The sequence below is a fragment of the Mus caroli genome, chromosome X (genome assembly GCF_900094665.2).
Source record: "Mus caroli chromosome X, CAROLI_EIJ_v1.1, whole genome shotgun sequence".
Taxonomy (NCBI): Eukaryota; Metazoa; Chordata; class Mammalia; order Rodentia; family Muridae; genus Mus; species Mus caroli.
The window spans coordinates 128,286,433-128,295,172 of NC_034589.1; the positions used below are offsets into that span (position 1 = coordinate 128,286,433).

At 37.3% G+C, this 8,740-nt stretch overlaps 1 protein-coding gene across 1 annotated transcript in view; it reads left to right on the forward strand.

Moving 5' to 3' along the window:
* Rnf128 (ring finger protein 128) overlaps window positions 1-8,740 on the forward strand; it is a 61,166-nt gene that overhangs the window by 31,489 nt on the left and 20,937 nt on the right. The window lies entirely within an intron of this gene.

Here is an 8,740-nt window from a genome sequence, read left to right on the forward strand (position 1 = left end):
TGTAGACCAGGCTGGCCTCGAACTCAGAAATCCGCCTGCCTCTGCCTCCCGAGTGCTGGGATTAAAGGCGTGCAGCACCACACCTGGCTAGATTGTCACTTTCTTTGTTGTAGAATTATCCATTTGGTGTCCATAGGGGATTGGTTTCAGGACCTCCTGTTGTATACTCAAAATCCATGAAGTCTCTTATGTAAAACATTACAGTATTTGTATATAATGTATGCATGTACAAACACTTTAGATCCTGTCTAGATTGCTTATAATAGCTAATACATTGTTTATATTACGCAAATCAGACTTATGCCATGTTCTGTAGGGAATGACTGGGGGAAAAAGTCTACACATATTCAGGAGAGATGCAGATTGTTATTCTGAATACTTTCAATCCAATGTTTGCTAGATCCATGCACGTAGAACCTATGCACATCCTTGCTGGCGAAATCAACCCTGGCTAAACCTTACCTCGCACTCTGTGTCTCCACCTAGACTTGCAGAAGTACCAGAAAAAAATGTTTGTGGCTATACTGACTTTAAATTTATGATCTGCATCAGTACTTCTGTCTGTATCTGCATCTAGATCCTGCTCCTCCTCTCTGGCTTCTGTTTTGCCAGATATTATGTTTTCTTCCACAGCCAACTTTCTCTGGTGTACATGCTCTTTCTGGCTTTTGTATACTCAAGGCTGTCATTCCAGCAATTTTACTCCTTTTAGCAATGTCATCTCCCTTTCCTCTAGTTCTTTCCAGTCAACACAGGCACATATCAGTATTACACCCATTTTCTACAGAGTTTCTATTGTCCCTAGGCCAGAAGCTATTGAGCTGCTCTTCCCTCCCTCCCTCCTTCCCTCCCTCCCTCCCTCCTTCCTTTCCTCCCTCCCTCCTTCCCTTTGTCTCTGTCTTTCTCTATTTCCCACATAGCCTTCATGAACAAATGCAGTATCCCTCCAGAGCTTAATTATTTACTTACTTGTATTCCTCCCTTCTTCCCCATGCCACCATCATTAGTTACTGTTCCCTTCAAGGTTTGTCAGTGTAACAACGCAATGTTGTACCACTTCTCCATGACATTGGTAGTTACCACTTTCAGGGGATAAAAGCAACAGAATGTGTTTTTATGATCTGAAAAGTTCCTCAAAGGCTGGGCAATGCCATGTACTAATTTTCCACAAAGCAAAGAAACCTCCAGTATATTTAGGACCAGAAGCAACAAGATTTCTGTAGAGTAAGGAAATTAATGGAATTTCACAATAGATGAAAAGTTTAAATCGTATTATAAAACCTATATAAGGATTAGGTACTACCATATATTAATAAATGCTGAACATCAGAATGTTTAAACTTAATTGCCTTCTGTCCTCTTTGGTGAAGAAGCTTATCACAGTGGTGACAGGTTCAGCCTGTTACCAGCGAAGGTCAGAAGGATATTTAGCATTCCAGTGCCAGACTGCTCAGTAAATTCACTGTGTTAATATTTGACATTTGTATATCATGTGGGTTTTTCTCTCTGAGGGTGGAAAAAAATGGTCTCCCATATGACTGACTGACTATGCAAAGGTTAGTCACAATGATGAAAGTGGTTTGTGTCTGTCCACAGTAAGGTCCGTGTTTCTGTATTCTAAGTGCTATAATAAATCTATAAACTCCTTTACGAAGTAATACGGTTTATTCCTGGATTTGAAACAACAGAAATATATTATTCACAGTTCTGGAGGCAGGAGTAATAAGGTTTATGAAGAGCTTTGCCTGGTATTGCACAAGCTACATTGCACATTAGATGCCTAATATCATCTTTCAATTAAGCAATTTTCATAGATTATAATACATTTTATCAAAGTTTCCCTCAGTAGAATTTCAAGACTAGCATTAAAGCGTCTGGCCTATTACAGAAGGCTTTGGCAGGATCTGCTTTTACTGCTTACTTGATTTTATCTTCCTCCTTTGAGGATAAAACAATCCAATATATGGGCAGTAGTCACTTTCGCTTATAAAGATTTGAGTGCGGTAATGTTACTTATAGATTTGATTTTCATAAGTTCACATTTTTTTTTTGTAAAAAGCTTCATGTACAGGTTTACAACTTTTTTCTTTTCTTTTTTTGTTTTTTTGAGACAAGGTTTCTCTGTATAGTCCTGGCTGTCCTGGAACTCACTTTGTAGACCAGGCTGGCCTCAAACTCAGAAATCCGCCTGCCTCTGCCTCCCAAGTGCTGGGATTAAAGGCGTGCGCCACCATCGCCCGGCTCAGGTTTACAACTTTAATTGGACATTTAGCCACAATTTTTAGTTTTCTATTGATAGAAATGTTGATGAAGCTGTATTATAGAGACTTTCCCCATCATTAAAATATTAGGGAAGGCTGGGCATGGTGATGCATGCCTTTAATCCCACAAAAGCAGGTGAATCTTTGTGAGTTCTAGGCCAGCCAGGGTTATATAGTGAGACCCTGTCACTAAAAAGCAAACCAAAAGAATATTAGGGAAGATATTGTTTCCAGAGATATCTTCCTTCTGAAGATGATTACGAGGTATAGTAGCAAATATTACATAAATTGATGATAGCAGCTAAGTTTTGATAATGACTCAGATGAGCCCCCAGGAATAATACCTTTTATGGGTCATAAAAGATGTATAAGCACACACCATCCTGTTTTTGCTGATGAAAAAATACCTTGTAGACATCATGAAAAATACCAATGGATTCTGAATGAAAATAGCATACCAAATAAGCCAAAGTGGATTGTTATTCCTACTTGAAACAACCTTAATAGAAAAGAATGTTACAAGAAATCTCATGACACAATTGCATCAAGTACTAGACTACTTGTGGTTATGATCACTATACCACTGTAGAATACAGTACCCATCATTTGGAGAGAAGTATAGTGTATGTATTTTGACATTATCTAAGGCAGTACTCAGTGACACCTTACATTGGATTAAATGCTTTTAAATGAAAGAAAAGGTGGTACCCAGTAAAATAGGAGATGGAATATATATATAGTAAGAAAATCCGGATTTACATTTACTCTTGAGAAAAATAATTTTTAAGATTATAGTTAATGACATCATTTTCCCCTTCCAAACACTCCCATGTAGTTCCCCTTGTTCTTCAAATTTTTGGCCTCTTTAATTGTTGTTACTGTGTGTGTGTGTGTGTGTGTAAGTATGTGTGTGTTTTCCTAAATACACAAATACAATTTGCTCAGTCTGTAAAATGTTACTTTTACGAAAGTTTCCAGGGCTGACCATTTAGTATTGGTTAAGCAGTTGGTGTGTTCTTCCCTGGGGGAGACTCTTTCTCAGCATTCCTTAGTTCTTTTTGTAGGGTTGAAGCCTCAAGAGCTTTTTGCTTTCAACATTAGCATGTCTATTGGTATTATGCTTGTACATTTACTCTTAAGGAGCAGTGATTTTAAGAAAAGTAAGATATAGTAATTAAAATACATAGGAAGGAATCATTTGCAAGAAAGGCAGAAAAATGGATTGATGGATTTCGAAGAAGATAAGGGAGGCACAGGGAGAGAGTAATCAGCATATGTTGTATACATGAATGAAATTGTCAAAGAACAAATTTAATTAATAAGCAATGGCTTAGAAATAACTACTTTTGAGAAGGAAAAAATCATATGAATGGAAATATCACAATAAAACGCATTAAATTTTAGAAGTCATATGTAGTATAAAAATGAGACTAGGTATGAGGATAGAAACAATACTAATGATATTCATGTACTCAATAATGGAAGGAGTTAGCTATGCTGTTCAACAGTTAATGGAAACCTTTAGCTACATATTAATGTGAATTAAGATATGTGATGCACTTTGTCCCAACTAACATAGACCCTAAACGTGATGTAATCATTACTACTAGTGACATTTCTCCCTAAGAATATTTCATACGTGGGAAAGGCCAGTCCTAGAAATGTAGAGTTCTGAGATACGGTAACTAAAGCAAAGTATATTGTGACCATATTTTGAGTTTTGAAATGTATATTACTAGAACACTTCTATAACATATGCTTATGGGCTCTACACACACACACACACACACACACACACACACACACACACACATTAAAAGGCGGGGAATATGTCTCCATTGAGAAAAGTACTTGCTTCACAGACTTTAAGACCTGAATTAGGTGCCCAGCACTCATAGAAAAGCCAAGTATGCCAAGGCTTGACTGTAATCCCAGTGCTTCGGAGGAGGAGAAAGGAGGATCAGGCTTTACTGGCCAGACAGTCTAGCCAAATTTGTGAACTGTTGGCCAGGGGGAGACTTTATCTTAGAAATTAAGGTGAACAACAATAGACTTGATAACATGGAAGGGAAAAATCTCAGACTCCAACCCCTAGACAAAGAGCTATAGGCAACTATGGAATACTGAGAGCAGGAAAAATTGTCATCCTCGGGAATGAGCACCCTGATTGTTTATTCAACACCAATCAGTCAGCCCCTAAAGCATTATGCATATAAGTAACAGTAACTTCCTGAGCAGGGTAGTTATGTACTTAGGCATATATATGGAACAATAACAAAGTCAGTGGCCATGAATTTAAGGGGTTGTGGGATGGGTACATGGAAGAGGTTGGATGGAGGAATGTGATTACTTAAAAATAAACAAAAGTAAGGTGGAGAGAAATTTAGGAAAATACATGATATTAACCCATGGCATATATACACACAGTAAAATAATCATACTGTAATATGGTATAATAAGAGTCAGCTCCTATGTGTAAACAGATCACATAGTAATCAAATAGAGTGGAAGATATAAGTAAAACTCAAGGTGTAGTGCCAATGGATAGTGACTTTCCTGAGAAAGAATTAAAATTACCTAATTTATTACTATATCAAGGCACTCTGGACGAGCTTATTACGAAGATTAGTAGCCATAGATCAAGAGGTAAATGGATAATGAAATTGGAACAGCAATAAAAGATATTAGTGAGGATCTTATAGATGGTTGGTTTCTTTAAGCCTATTTCTACTTGTTGGCTTCTTCACCTATTAGGTGTGTTTATTGTCCTTACAGATTGTATTGTGTGTCTATGTGTACATGTTTGTTTGGATGTGTATGTTGCATATATTTAATATATATAAATGCTATACTATGCTAATATAAATAGTATACTATAAATATAATTGAGTCTATAAATATGAACAAATGCTACTTATATGAAATTATATGTTCATATTATAACATATAAATATGAATATAACAGCATATATAAATACTTAGACTTTACTATGGTAAGTACTTACCAATGAAGTATTCATTAAAGGTACCACACGATGGTTTTGTTGTAAAAAGTTTTGACCATAGACAATGTCAATAGACTGTAATACAAGAGGTAACAGAGTGGAACTTATACCTTGAATATTTCCAAGTTAACCATGATTGGACATTAGCCAACTCTGGGAATGTGGTCCTCAAAGTGTCCTTTATATCAGTGGTTGATGTATTGTTAGATATGACTAGAGCAATGAACCATGTTATACCAGTTTTTCAAGATGGCTTTGCACAACAATTGAGCTAGCTAATATACAGCTGGTTTCATTGTCTGGGCCCTGCCTTTCAGACAGTATGACCAGCTGCAAGCAAGATGATCCTAGCTACCAGCTCTTCCCACTCCTACCATTTGAGTCTGGGACTCTGATACTCAAATTAGTTCCCTAGATAGAGACCTTCCACACATCTACCTATAGCTTCCTGTTAGAAATAATAATACAGAGTGCTCTCAGATGAAGAAAGGCTAAGCTGTGTTAATATCTTAAAATTAATCCTTAGGCCTAGTATGTTGGCTTATGTTTATAATCTCAGCATTTGGGGGGGATGAGGCAAGAGGGTTAGTGAATGTCTGAGGCCAGCCTGGCTACAGAGTGGGTTAAAGACAAGCCTGGGCTACAGTGTGAGACCCTGCCTTAAAACAGTTGTCTTTAAGTATAAGCTATTGTTAATATTATCTGGAACATTCCCAATTATGGTCTATTAGTTAAAATAACTGAAAAAGCCATTAGCTGCTTATATTTGTACCATTATTTGTCTTAGTTTATCATCTGTCTGTCTATCTGTCTATATATGCTTAATGTATATTTGTGGTCAGTGTGTTTGCATGTATGTACTTGCCTAAATTTGAGAATTATTCCTGATCTTTTACAAAGCCATGAGAATGTTGGCTCTTACATGGAGGAAGTTAAACAAATACTTGTCTAAATGAGATCTATATTTATAATCTTCTGACTTTCACATAGATTGAAAGGAAACTCAAATAATGAGTCACAGAATTTAATATATTCATGTACTCTAATTTTACTGGCTTTTTTTTTGAGACTGGGTTTTACTGCTGTTGGTATGTTTTTGTTTGATTTGGTTCAGTTTTGCCAGTGTAACAAAAATACTTGAGAAAAATTAAAGTAGGTAAAGTTGATGATGGTTCATGGTGTTGAGATTTCAGTCCACAATCATTTAGTCCAGTCCCTCTAGGCTGGCGAAAGCATCATAGTAGACCACGTAGCTATGTAGTGTAATTACTAACCCTGTTGTGGTTATGAACACAAATGAAGACTGGAAAGGATGGGATCTCAACACGCCCTTCAAGGATACACCATCAATATGTTTTAGACCCACTTCTGAAAGGTTTGATGAATCTGTAGTAGTGCCCCAGGCTGGTAACAACACCTTTAGAAAATGAGCTTTTGAAAACATTTACATCTCAAACCATAACAATTAACCTGAGGTGGTGATGAACTTTTGATACAAGCAATCCTTCCATTTCAGTTTTCCACACTGGTTGGGGCTACAGCCAGGTATAACCATACCCAGATGATATCACTAAATCTTTACCCAACTTTATGCTGCATAATTGGCAAATAAACTTGTATCCAAAATGTTCACTGTAGTGGTTTGATATGCTGTGCATTGTGAAATGATTGCCCGAGCCAATGTTTTGAGCCTCTCCTTCACCACATAGAGTTAACCCTGCATGTGTTTAGGAACATCCATTTTAAGAACTGCTCTCCTAGCAAATTTCAAGTAAAAGATTTTGAGTAGCAGAATTCCATGATTTTCTTAGCTTTGTAAAAAAGTTAATCTCATAGAAGCAGAGAGCAAGACAGCAGCTTCCAGGGCTGTGAGAAAGGGAAATGTTAGCAAGGGACTAGAGTTGATTTAGAAGTGCAAATTTACAGTCACACCACGATTTCTAAAGATGCTGATTATATTTGTTTGAAAGGGCCATAATCTTAGTTATAACATCTCCACTGACCAATTTTCCTTTCTTCACAATTCTTCCTTACAGTATATAAAGTTCCTTATACTGCTAATGGTGGCCATCTTTCTGGGAATGATTTATATTCTTCTTTACCCCTGCCTGTCTCCAGGCCTTTTAGATATATGCGAACTGCTTTAATCGCTGGCATCGCCTTTCTGATAAGGAACATTTTTTAAAAGTTGCTTCTTAATTTTTTTCTAATGAAAGAAAACGCTTTCATATTGTAGGAACTGTTTTATTCAGGTATTGTGCATAGCTTTTCTTTGAAACGTCCTTCTCAGTGCCTTTGATTTCACACACTGAAACTGCCACATAGCACACACACTGCATTTGCTCACAGATAGGCATCCTAGGGAAAGAATCCCTTTACTATATATTTTTATACACATTTATACATCATTTTTTACCAACTCTGAGCCACGCTTATGATTTTTTCTTCATTCTTGAACAATGTCCTATATTTTTAGCTTTTAATGAAATGTTTGTTTTTTAAAAGGCAATGACTCATGCATGAAAGTCAGTTTCTTTGCATTATCCCCCCCCTTTTGATTTTTGTGTACTCTTGTCCCATTAAGTAATTAGTCTAACTCTATTAGTTGTTTGTGTATAGTTCAGTTACACTGACTGTTAAATGCCCGGTGGCCAAATCCCAGGCAGGTAAATTGGCAGGCTGACATATGTTTTATGTAATGTGGTATGACTGTACAGGTGAACTAAATAGAACAGCTTATGTTCATCTCAATTTTAAAATTGAAAATTATAATAAATAATGAGAATTGGTCTGACTTTATTTCCAGCTCCCTCCTCCCAGCCACCTTGAAAAATCTTAGAATAAAAAACAGCAACAATAACCTAAAACCGTGTAGCTGATAGCTTCCATTACTGGCATGTCACTGTCAAAGCTTTTGATTGGCTCGAGGAGTGGCATTAAGCTTCCGTTAAGAAAATTGGTGAGTGTGTGAGCACGAGCGCACACAAGAGAGAGACAGAGACACACAGACACATATACACAGACACACACATACACAAGAGAGAGACAGAGACACACAGAGACACACAGACACATATACATAGACACACACAGACACACACACACAAGACAGAGACAGAGACACACAGACACACATACATAGACACACACAGACACACACACACAAGACAGAGACAGAGACACACAGACACACATACATAGACACACACAGACACACACACAAGAGAGAGAGAGACAGAGACAGAGGCACACAGAGACACACAGACACACATACATAGACACACACAGACACACAGAGACACACACACACACAAGAGAGAGACAGAGACAGAGACACACAGACACACATACATAGACACACACAGACACACACACACAAGAGAGACAGAGACAGACACACAGAGACACACACACACACACACACACAAGAGAGAGACAGAGACAGAGACACACAGACACACATACATAGACACA